Source organism: Varanus komodoensis, unplaced genomic scaffold (assembly GCF_004798865.1).
Source record: "Varanus komodoensis strain SLA01 unplaced genomic scaffold, ASM479886v1 scaffold78, whole genome shotgun sequence".
NCBI lineage: Eukaryota > Metazoa > Chordata > Lepidosauria > Squamata > Varanidae > Varanus > Varanus komodoensis.
In genome coordinates this window covers 2,055,836-2,068,366 of record NW_025336455.1, presented here as the reverse complement: position 1 = coordinate 2,068,366, position 12,531 = coordinate 2,055,836, and positions in this window count along the sequence as shown.

Below are 12,531 nucleotides of genomic sequence, written 5' to 3'. Positions count from 1 at the left end.
TGGCCCAGGTGCTCCAGGGCCCACTGAGGGGCCGGCTTTATTGCATGACCTCAGGTGGCCCGGCCTGCATTAGCTGCAAGACACTGCTCTCCCGATGTGCCAGCAGTGAGTCTAGGACCGTGGGCTTGCAGGCACGCATGTACCTAACGCGCATCCAGAGTGCATTAGAAGATACTTGCTTCTCCTCTGGGGTGGTCCAGGATGCCAATGCTACCTGGTTTCATCTAAGAGCACAAGAAAGGTAAAATTCATTTAGTGTGGGAACAGGTGATCACCAAGAAACCGTTTGGTGGCGTCTCCTCTATTCCAAGGAGGCGTCTTCCATGTCGGAAGGGTAAATGCAGATCCACACATGACGTGTGGCCTCTGTTCATCAGCAGAACGGGACTGTGTGTTTTGAAGCATTGCAGAGCTTGCCCGGGGAGGAATGATTGATCTAATTCCAGGCTCATGCACGGGAGTATATCTGGCTAAGCCGTGCAGGTTCTCACTGGCTCCAAACCGCCAGGGCTGCTCCCTAACCTACGGGAGGCAGAGCGGCTCCTTGCAGAGCCCCACGGCTCAGCTGCCCAGCCCCAAAGGATACTTGGTGGCGCCCACCCTGCAGGAAAGACGGAAGCCACTGGGACACAGGCCCCGGTGGCCGGCACGCCGTGTTGATCCACAAGGTGCCACAGTGGGCAGCCACAGAAGCAGGTGGGGGATCGGGGCGCCCCTCCGCACCCCCTCCCGCCGGAGCTCATCCCCCGGGGTGGCCAGGGAGAGGCGGCCTCTGAAGCCCCTGCTGTTTCTGAGGGCTCACAGCGCCAGTATTTCTGCACAAAGACAATTGTGGCAGAATAAGGAGCCGGAAAGGGGAAGCGTGTGGGGAACGTTTGAGCCCACCTTGATTATCTCATTTATTAGATCTTTAGCCCACCCAATCAACCCTCACCCAACAAGAACCTGGATTAGCCATGCAGCCGTTCCAGCTGGGCCAGCTTCTTCAGGAACTAAATTTGCGGATCACCAGCGTTGTGTCGCCAATTCCACACCGGGAGAAGTTGCCCGGGAGAACCTCCTGGGCCGAAAGCACCATCAGATGGCTGCGAAGTGCAGGGGAATCAGCAGAACTTGGCTTTCCCCGCCTTCTCTTGGCAAAGCCCCCACTGACCCATTGCAGCACCTGGCCCAGGGCAACCCGGCTGAATCCGCTTCTTGTTGGGAGCTCCCAGTCCCCCGAAGACCTGCGCTGACCCTGTGAATTCACGCCCTCCTTAAGGACCGGCCCTTCACAGCCCCGCCCAGCTCGGTGGCTTTCCTTACGGGGTCCATCCATCTCCTGGCCGCTCTTCCTCTTCTCCTGTCCTCTACTTCCCCTGGCATGACTGTCTGTTCCAGGGGGTCTGGCTTTCTTTTGATTTGCCCTATTTTGGGCAACTTCAGTTTCATCATTTTTTGCTTCCAAGATAAGTTCTGCTTTAGTTGCTCTAAGAACCACTTAGAATCACAGAATAGCATTTATTTATTTGTTTGTTTGTTTGTTTGTTTATTTATTTAAAGCAATTTTTTTATGCCGCCCCCTTCGCAAAAAGCCTCAGGGCAGCTTACAAAGCAACAAACAAATGTAAAATAAACCCTAAAATCCGGATACATCTCAGCAGATTATACAAACCTTTAAATAAAGATAACAATTAACAGTTAAAATATTGTTTAAATAAAAAGGTCTTGGCCTGGCACCAAAAAACAAATAACAACGGCGCCAGGCGGACCTCTCTGGGGAGCGCATTCCATAGATTGGGCGCCACCGCAGAGAAGGCCCTGCTCCGGGTACTCATCCTCCTAATATCCTTCACAGAGGGTTCCCGGAGAAGGGCCTCTCCCGCAGACCTCAAGGGGCGGTCGGGCATATATGGATGTAAGCGCTCCTTTAGGTAACCAGGACCCAAGCCGTTCAGGGCTTTATAGGTGATAACTAACACCTTGAATTGGGCCCGGACTTCAATGGGAAGTCAGTGAAGCTGACGGAGAACTGGGGTTATATGAGAACAACGCCCAGTCCCTGTCAGCAACCTGGCAGCTCTGTTTTGCACCAATTGAAGTATCCGGACCGTCTTCAAGGGCAGTCCCACGTAGAGCGTGTTGCAGAAGTCTAATCGGGAAGTTACCAATGCATGTGTCACTGTCGCCAGGCAAGCGTTCTCCAGGCAGGGACACAGCTGATGGATCAGCCGGAGCTGGAGGAAAGCGCTCCTCACCACCACTGTCACCTGAGCTTCCAGTGAAAGCTCTGGGTCGAGGAGCACTCCCAAGCTGCGAACCCTGTCCCTAAGAGGGAGTGCAACCCCATTCAGGACAAGGCTCAGGTCCCCCATCCTGAAGTCCAACCCACCTACCAACAGGACCTCCGTCTTGTCTGGATTGAACTTCAGTTTATTGGCCCTCATCCAGCCCATTACCTCGGCCAGGCACCGGTTCAGCACAGCCACTGCCTCACCTGGATTGGTGGAAAACGAGAGGTAGAGCTGGGTATCATCAGCGTACTGATGATTCCACAGCCCACACCTCCTGATGACCTCTCCCAGCGGTTTCATGTAGATGTTGAACAGCAAAGGGGACAAAATAGACCCCTGCGGAACTCCATGGCATAGCTGCCAGGGCGCAGAGCCACAGTCCCCCAGCACCACCTTCTGGAACCGGCCATTGAGATAGGAGCGGAACCACCGCCACGCAGTGCCTCCGACCCCCAATCCCGCTAGCCTATCCAGAAGGATACCATGGTCGATGGTATTGAAAGCCGCTGAGAGGTCCAGAAGAACCAACGGGGACACACTCCCCCTGTCCTTCTCCCTGCACAGGTCATCATACAGGGTGACCAAGGCAGATTCAGCACCGTACCCGGGTCTGAAGCCGGACTGAAATGGGTCCAGATAATCAGTTTCATCCAAGAGTGCTTGGAGTTGTCCCGCTACCACCCGCTCCAACACCTTGCCCAGAAACGGGATGTTGGCCACAGGTCTATAGTTAGTGGCCATCTCTGGATCCAGTGTCGCTTTCTTCAGGACCGGTCGGACTAACGCCTCCTTTAAAGGGGCAGGTACCCGACCCTCCCTCAGAGAAGAGTTAACCACTTCCAAGATCCAGGTCCCAATCCCGTGTTTGGTGTTGTTTATTAACCAAGATGGGCAAGGGTCCAATAGGCAAGTGGTGGGACATACTCGTCCAAGCACCTTGTCCACATCATCGGGCCGCAGTAACTGAAATTCATCCATTAATTTTGGACCAGATGGTGACATTGGTATCTCCCCAGAAGCCTCTGAATCACTAGTAGAGTCCAGCTCGTGACAAATCTGAGCAATTTTCTCCTTGAAATGCTCGGCAAAGTCGTCACAGTGGGCCTTTGAGGGTGGAAACAGATCTTTCTCGGGGCTCGGGTGAACGAGCCCCTGTACCACCCGAAAGAGCTCCACTGGACGGCATTGTGAGGAGGCAATGGAAGCGGAAAAGAATTTCTTCTTCGCCACCCTCACCGCCACAGCATAGCCCCTATAATGGGCTCTCAAGTGTGTTCGGTCAGATTCATCCCGTGATTTCCTCCACCTATGCTCTAGCCGTCTCCCAAGCTGCTTCATCGCCCGTAATTTGAGTGTATACCAAGGGGATGAACGGGCTCTGCCAGGTGGGAGAGGACGCTTAGGAGCGATCGTGTCAATAGCCCTGGTCATTTCCCCATTCCATAGTTCGACCGGAGCTTCGACAGGAGCACCAGCTTTGTCAACCGGGAAATCCCCCAGGGCCTTCAGGAATCCATCTGGATCCGTCCAGCTCCGGGGGTGGACCCACACAATAGGGTCCGCACCCTTACAGAGGGAAAGGCCGCTCTCGAGCTCAAACCTCATGAGGAAGTGATCTGACCATGGCAAGGGTGTCAAACATAAATTCCTCACCCTCAGATCCCCCTCTTCCTGCCCCGTCGAGAAAACCAGGTCCAGAGTGTGTCCATGTTCATGGGTCAGGCCTGTGACATGTTGAGACAGCCCCATGGCCGTCATGGAGGCCATGAAGTCCTGAGCCGCCCCGGTCAGAGCCGTCTCGGTGTGGAGATTGAAGTCTCCCAGGACCAACATCCTGGGAGTCTTCAACACCAAATCCGAGACGATCTCTGTCAGCTCAGGCAGGGAGACTGTTAGGCAGAAGGGTGCACGGTACACCAACAGAATCCCCAATCTGTCTCGATTGCCCAACACCAAGTAGAGGCACTCCAGCCCCGGCCTCGAAGGGACCGGAAGTCCCGTGAGAGAGATGGAGGCTCGGTAAACCAAAGCGACCCCCCTCCCCTCCCCTCCAGGTTTGGACGGTGCTGAACCAGATACCCGGGTGGGCATATTTGTGAGAGGGCAACATCCCCCCCTCTCCCACCCAGGTCTCTGTTATGCAAGCCAGCTCGGCCCCCTCATCCACAATCAAGTCATGGATGAGGGATGACTTATTATGGACCGACCTGGCATTCAGCAACAGCACCGACAGGCCCGGGGGCGGTTGACAAGCCTACCTGGAACCCTCCGGCTGGGGGAACAACCAGAAGGAGGAACAGGTGCTAGCCATCTGTCCCTCCTTCTTCTACATGGACGCGTTAGACCCCCAACGCCATAACGTCCATTGTCCAACACCACCCCAGTGGTGGTGCCCATGCATTCCCCAGGCAACCTCATGTTCGAAGCCGAAGATGACTCCATTAAAAATAGCTAAAACCACATTAAAAACACTTAAAACACTTGAAAACACCCCCACAACCCCCCAGCCCGGTTTACTACTCCCAACCGCCGGCCAACCACAAAGTCCACAAAGTAGAGCTGGAAGGGGCCCTGAAGGCCATCTAGTCCAACCCCTGCTGTTGCACGACACCAACTCACACCACCCCACTCAGGCGGCTGCCCAGTTTCTTCCCAAATGCCTCCAGTGAGGGAGAGCCCCCCACCTCTCTGGGCTGCTGGTCCCACTGCCCCATTGCTCTGACAGGGAGGAAGCTCTTCCTGGTGTCCAGCCTGAACCTGGGTTGTCGCAGCTTGACTTGATTATTCCGTGTCCTGCACTCCGGCATCAGCAAGAGGAGATCTTGGCCTTCCTCTTTGGGGCAGCCTTGGAGGCCCTTCTAGAGGGATCTCATGTCCCCCCTCAGTCTTCTCTTCCCAAGGCTGAACATGCCCAGTTCCCTCAGCCTCTCCCCACAGGGCAGTGTCCCCAAGCCCTGCATCGTTTCTGTCGCCCTCCCTGGCGCCCCTTCTACTTCTTCTGCACCTTGTTCGTCTTTTGGCCGGTTCAGGCCCCAGCACCATGCAGACCTTGCCCGCAATGCCATGCTTTGAACACGTCGGTTTGTGTCATCCCTCCTCACAGTTCAGCCTCCGCACCCGACACGGGGCCAGGAAATGCGAGAGGGTGGCTGATCTTGGCCTTGGTCCCACTGGAGACCCATGGACACATCCTTCCTTGACGATCTTTCCTGATTCCTGCCCTCCCAAGTCACCGGCTTCTAATTTCCTGGCCGCAGTCTTCACAGGAATGAATGACTGATGCAAGGTATGCAAAATCTTTCACAATTTCATTGCCAGATAATTCTTTACTAAATAAATTTTTCCACCCAAAATCTTCTACCCAGGCGCCACTTCCTGCTTAAGCTTCTTATCTAAAAGGGTTGGCTTTGCAAATGGCCAAAAATAGCAATCATAAAAACCTGAGTCTAAGGGGAGCATCTTCAGAGCTGCGTTTATGAGGGTCTCCTTCAGGCCTCGAGACCACTCCCTCCTCCTACAAAAGACAAACTCATTACCCCCCGGACTGAGCTGCTCGTGACAAAAGGTGGCCCTGGAGTTTTGCAGACTCCTGCACTGCCCTGCATAATAGGTTACCTTGTAAATATTTTCCCAAAAGAGTTATTGGACTCCACACCTCTTATAAGTTTATAGTGTTCAAGTTGCATGACAAACAAATGGAATATTAAAAATGTATCCCTGTCTGAGGCTGAAGCAGTGTGATTCCAGCAGGAGGGTTCATGCGGACAGACGGTCGCTTCCTGCTGACCCCTGGAACGGCCACCGTGTGAGTGGGAAACCGTTTCTCATCTCAGCTCGGAAAAAAGCAGCATGTTCCTTAGCTAAGAAGGAAGCCGCACAACTGTGCCTGCTATCGTCCCGCTGTTTGGCTTAGGATGCAAGTGGGGAAAGACATAAGAAGGCGAATGTCACCCCTGAATGTGTGGAAGCGCGGCTTCCAGGTCTAGGGGGGTGTGGATACCACTCTGCGCAACTCTGGTGCACCCACAGCTGGAGCCCTGCGTTCAGCTCTGGGCTGCACATCATGGGAGAGATGCAGCTGGGCTGGAATCGGTCCGACGCAGGGTCACAGGCAGGGCGGCCGGGTTGGGAGGGGTGGCCTATGAGGAGAGCCGGGGAGCTGGTCTTCCCAGCCTGGAGAAGAGGAGACTCCAAGGGGGCACCGTGTGGAGGAGGCCCCTGCGCGGCACTTCCCTGCACGGAAGGGCGGGACGCGCTCCCATGGGGCAAAGCACAAGGATCCAGGCTTCAGGATGGATGTCGGGAAGTACTTCCCAATGGTTAGGACCCTCGGGGTATGGAATGAGCTTCCATGGAAGGTGGTGGAGGCCCCATTAGTGAGGGTGTTCAAGGAAAGTTTGGACAACCACCTGTTGGGGATTGCATGAGTGGAGCTGGCTGGGGCCAGGGGCCAGACTAGCTGGCCCAAAAGACCCCTTCTGCCTCACTTGGTTTCTATGTTTCTCTGAGCAGAGCCAGTGGGAACTGGGGTCAGACTAGATGCCTGGGAGACCCCTTCTGCCTCACTCTGTTTCTGTTTCTCTTAGTGGAGCCAGCTGGAAGTGGGGTCAGACTAGATGGCCCAAAAGACCCCTTCCAGCTTGCTCTGTTTCTATGTAAATATACCTGCCTGAGAGGAAAGGATGGGATCCTGCCCTGTGAGCTTACAGAGAAATACTCTGACGAGGATGGGCAGTGCATATCCTGCCCTGAAGAACAGCTGGGAGTTTGGGGGAAAGAACGGCTCATCGTCAAGTGCCGAGCTGAGCTTCCTTCTCTGGAAAGGTGTTGTGGAACCAGAGAGCCAGAGCGCAGGAAGTGAAGGACCGGGCGGCCGTGCCCTTCCCTGCACCGCTTTCTGCTCCGCGCTCGGGAGTGCCAGCTGGGCAGGGCCGGGTTCGGGGGGATGGTGATGGGTGTGAGCCCACAGACCCCAGTGCGGAAGAGGAGCAGCAGCAGAAGTAGCACCCCCCACACTCCTCTTCTTGGTTTTACCCTGGACGGCTGTTTCGGGCTGCCGGGCGATGGCGCTCCAACGGGTGATGGAAGGAGACCGGAACGGCTGCAAGATGCCAGGTCCTGGCCTGTCCAGTCGCCTCCCTTGCCTGCCTCCCAGAATGACCCCCACACTGGAGCCATTCAGAAAGAGACTGGGCCGCCCTCTGGGTGGGGAGATGGGACTTGGTGTCCTGCAACAGCAGGGGGGTGGACTGGATGGCCTTCGGGACCCCTTCCAGCTCTCCCGTTCCATGATTCCATGGCCCCGTAACCGCTTCAGGACCACAAGGAGCCGCTGTGAGGTTCTCCCCATGCTGGCAGGGACTTCCAGCTCTCTCTTACCTTGGATCTGGAATCCCAAACTTCCCTGTGGCTGCTCAGACAAACTCTAGGGACTGAAGGATCATTCTCTCCTCTTTAAACTGGGAATGCTCCCGAATCTAAATCTGGCATGCTTTTGGGCGAGAATTTTGCTCGCCGCCGCTGGGTATTTTGCACCCCCAGGGGTAGGTCCAGGCAACACAACCAGCCGCATTGGTTGTGTTTTGCCATGGTTGGTGTCTCGTGCTGCCCCAACCCAGTTGTGGTATTTCAGCGCTGTGAGTTTGCTTTGTAGAAACCACGACAAGGAGCCGCTGCCCCATTTTAATCATGTCACGACTACTTAGGGTTTTGTTTTGAAGCGAAAGATGAAAACACACAGTTGTCCTCAGAGACCTAGCTGAAAATGTTGTTGCTGCTCTGTTGCACTGCATTTATATCCTGCTTTTGGGAGGGTGGCTCCGTTTTATCACAGGTCAGGTGAAGAGAGAGTGACCGGCCCAAAAGTATTTGGGGGCGTCATGGATGGACCAGGCCGCCAGTCCAAGACCACTGCCCCAGGTGGGCGCTCCTGAAATGCCCCTCCGCATTCTCACCAGGAGTGTGTGACGGCTGCATTTTGGGGGGGGGGGGTTCCCGTCTCAGGAGCCCTCGTGTGCAGTGTGCCCAGACAAGGGCAGCCCCCCGCCGCCTGGCTGGGCGCGCTCTGCAGGTACAGGCCGCCTGCCCCTCCCCGAGCGCATTCTCCGCTTCCTCAAGCAGCTGGGTCTGGCGAATGCCGGCATTTCCACTGCCAAGTGGTAAAAAAGGCACGGCAGATGGGAGCGATTTTATCTGCCGAGCTCTTTGCAAACAAGCAGCGGTGAAGCACACAGTTTATGGTTTGCCTGCTTGCTAAATTTTCTTGTAATTTCAGTCCCAAGCACTTTACAGCACTATGCATGGCAAGCAACGTACCCCTTACATTTGTTAACAGCATGAGGAACTGTTCCTTGCCCTTATTAAACCGCTTTCTGTGATCTCACCAGTCACCTCTGGGTGCTTTGATTTTTTTAAAAGCAAGACGCTCTAGATAGCTGAGCTGCTGCAGTCGGAGTTTCCGAAACAAGCCCACCCCCACCCATCCCCTTCCCGTGGGTCTCGTTGCAGCGGCTCGGGCGAATTCCTGGAAGGGGCGCAGGTGTTCACAGGGGCCTTCCCGAAACTCGTGGCCCGCCAGGCTGCCTTCTGGAGGCCACTGGGCTGGTTCCCTCCCTCAACCAACCGGTGAGGTGAGATCCCTTTCTTTTAGGGGTCAGCACATGCACGGAGGAGGAGGAAGAGGAAGAGGAAGGCCTCGGTGCTCATCACTGGGCACGGCGGTTCGAAGTGACCTGCGAGTGCGGATCTGCCAGGGCGGCCCTGAACCTTTACTCGCAGGGGCGGGCTGCCATGAGGGGCCCGGCTCCAAGCCCTGCCTGAGCAGGCTTCCCAGAGGCTTCAAAGGGTAAGGCCAGTGCCTTTAATGGGTCCAGAGGCACACAGGCGGGCCTAAACTGGCCCTCTGTGTTCAGACCTCCGGGCCCCGGTTCTGCGTCTGGCTGCCGCATTCAGCACCCGCTGCAGCTTCTGGTCTGTCTTCAAGGGCAGCCCCACGAAGAGCGCCTGGCAGTGATCAGGCCGTGCCTCGTCTAGACTGAGGGTCGGATTGCTAGCCCTCGTTCAGTCCTTGCTGCAGCCACACGCCGGGGGAGGACGGGTGCTGACCCCTCCCCAAAGGGAGAGGAAGGCAGATCCAGGGAACGTGGGGGGGCAGCCCCCAACACTCGGGAGGGGCTGCTGAGCAGCGGCCATGAGGCCGATCGTTGTTCAGGGCGGGGGGCAGGACCCCTGCCAAGGGCCCGCTTCCCCTCCCCAAGCCCTGCCCACTGAGGCTGAGTCATCAGCCGTTGCTCCGGCACCCGAGAGCGCCCGCTGGCTGGCTGGCTGGCTCGTGCGGGGCACACACAGTGCGGCAGAAGCCTCTTCCGGGGAGGATCTGGGGGAGGGGGGACCCTCCAGGACCAGCCTTGGTCGCTGGCCTGGGTTGTGGGGAGAGTCTCCTCCAGAACGGGATGGACGGCATCTGCCTCGTTCTGGCCACTGCAGAGGGTGCCTGCCCCCCCCACCCCCGGCTGGCTGAGTCTCCTTCCAGCTCGCCAGCAGTGCCCCCCCCCCGCAGCCCCCAGGAGGCCCCGCTGCACGTGTGGCGAACTGGGCCGTGATTCCTTCGCGCCCAGGCCTGGCGCACCTCGCCCCAGAGGCCACGACCGTGGCCCAGCTCTCCTGCGGGACCCCTGGACGTCCTTGTGTCGGTTATGCTTGCAATGGGGCTTCTTGTTTCCTTTCCCAGCAGCTGCTTTTTCACTCCCCTGCGTGTGTGCACGTGGGATTACCCTCCAGGCGGGGCAGGGCACCCGCCTCTCCCCTGTGCCTGGATTTGGTCCTTTGCTTCTGGAAAAAACAGCATCACAACTAGTATGTTTCTGTCCATGGTGAAGTTTCATGGGTAGGTGGGTGGGTGATAAAATGATCTCCTTTGTGGGTGAGCCCGAACTCTTTACCTTGAGGAAATGTGTTCAAGGAACCAGTGCTGGCAAAATGACCCATCTCAGTAAGGAGCAAGATGCCAGGGGAGAAAAATAAGTACCCTTGTGGGTCAGCCCTAACCCTTTCCCACGTGAGAGCGACTCACTTAAACATGCACTCCCACTCTTCTGCTGCCCAGTTAGTTAATTTAGAACGTCTTTCCCTCCCTGCGCGTTCTGACCATCTCAGACATTAGGGCCAGTTTATAGTTCCATTTGCTGCCTTCGGGATCTGGAGAAACTCAGGAGTGGGGAGATAGAAAGGGCACAACACCCCTTGTTTTAACATGCAGCTGAGTTTCCCAGGATCGCTAAGCATTTTTTCCGGGTTGGGAGTCTGGAGAAGCTTGTAAGTCCAGGAGGCTGGGGGGCATCCTCTCCCTTTTTCAGCCCAAGTCGCAGCCTGCCTGCCCTCGTCGGTCCGAAGTGTTGCTGGCTCCACCTGGCCAGGGACCGGCCTTCTGCTCCCCGCAGCCCTAGAGGTTCCCCCCCCCCCGACGTCTCGCAGCCAACGTGGCTTCATGGGAGCAAGCTGCGCCCCACCAGCCATTGCTGGTCGCCCACGGCAAGCCCAGCCCTGCTTGCTCAGGGGCACGTGAGGCGCCCCCAGGGCCCGCTGCTTGGCTGCCCTGCGGCGGCAGCGGCACCAGGAGAGGCGGCCATGGGGCCGGCGCTCGGCTGAATGGCTGCTCCTGAGGCGGAGCGGGGGAGGCCTGGAGCCACGGCCTGCCCCCCATGTTCCCCGGCAACAGGCGGGCAAAGGCACAGTGCCTCTGCTACTGGAGGCAGCACGAAGCCTCCCCACGGGCGCTGCTTCCCCGGGAATCTGGCTGCCCCGCTTTTGGGGCCCTCCAAGCTAGCGGCCGTCACGGCGTCCTGAGGACCATGGGTTCCGCATGCTGGGTTAGCCTGGCTGGGCTAGTCTGCCTTTTTTCTGCAAAGAACCCCAAGGCGGTGGGCAGGACCCTCCTCGCCGCCGATCTTCGCAGATTTCTGGGAGCGGGTCAGCCCCACTTGGCCTTGGAGCTCGCCTTGGGCCAGGCACCCCCCAGCCCAGCCGGCGGTCCAGTACCCTCAGCACCCCCCCCCCCAGAGGTGCAGCTTCCCCACTACCAGCACATGCTGGCCGGCATTTCCCCGGGGCTGCCCAGCACGGCCCCGAAATCTCTCCTGTCATCAGGCAGAATTATTTCCTTTGACCTGTCCTGAATTCCCCACCAGCCCCATGGGACAACGCTTTGGCTTGGCTGTTATGAGAAAGAGAAAAGCCCCCCCCCCCAACACTTCCTGCACACCAGGAACAGCTCGGCCCACCTCGATCGGGCCTCCCCTTCCTCACCCCTTTCCTAAGCTAAACAGCTGCTGCAGCCTTTTGCTCAGGGAAGTTGCCCAAGGCCCCAGATCACTTTAGCCCCCTCTCTGCGCCTCTTCCGGCTCCCCCAGATCCTTTGCTGGGTGTGCTGCCCAGAAGCGCCCCAGGACTCCTGAGTGTCGCTGCAGCGCAGCTTTGCGTAAGGGGACTTTTATTTCCGATTCCTTTCCTGATGATGCCGAACACAGAAAGCGCTTCTTCAGCACAGCTGTGCACTCGGTGGGCATTTCCGCCAAGGCCTCCCCCCCACCCCCGGCTCGGGTCCCACCAGCTTGCCACTGAAGCTGCGACTGGGCTCAGCGCGAATCCCTTTGCGCTTGCACCACCCAGCCATGCGTGTCATTTTGCCCCCCCCCCCCCAATTTGGAGAGGTCCCTTTGGAGCGCTCCGCAATCCCTTTTGGTTCTGACGACCCCAAATGCTCCGGAGCAAACCAAACTGCTCACTCCTGAGCCCAGATCCCCGATGACCTGGGTGAGGAACTGTCCCCTGGCAGCCGCTGACATTCGCTCCTGCTTTCTGCAGCTGGCAATGACCCGCGTCCACAGCGATGCCTGAGCTAAGGCAGCCGTGCTGGGAGCTCTTCCAAAGGCCCACGGTGCCCCCTTCCAGGGCCTCTCCCCGGGGACATGGCCGCCCCCCCACCTGCTCCCCCTTGAGTGGCTGCAATTCCAGCGTCGCCGGGGCGGTCCGAAGGGCAGCGCATCACTCGCACGGAAGGGTCGCTCCCAGGCGGCCGGTGCTTCCTGGCTCCACGCGGCGCAGTCACGCGGGCTCGGCCCCCCCCCTTCAGGGCCTAGGAGCAGCCGGCTGGATCAGACCCGCGCCGTTTCGGTCCAGCCTCCGCGGCCCGCGGTGGCCTGCCGGATGGCTCGGGGTGCAGGGAGCGAAGCCCGAGGGGCCCCGCACGGCGAGCCTCCGG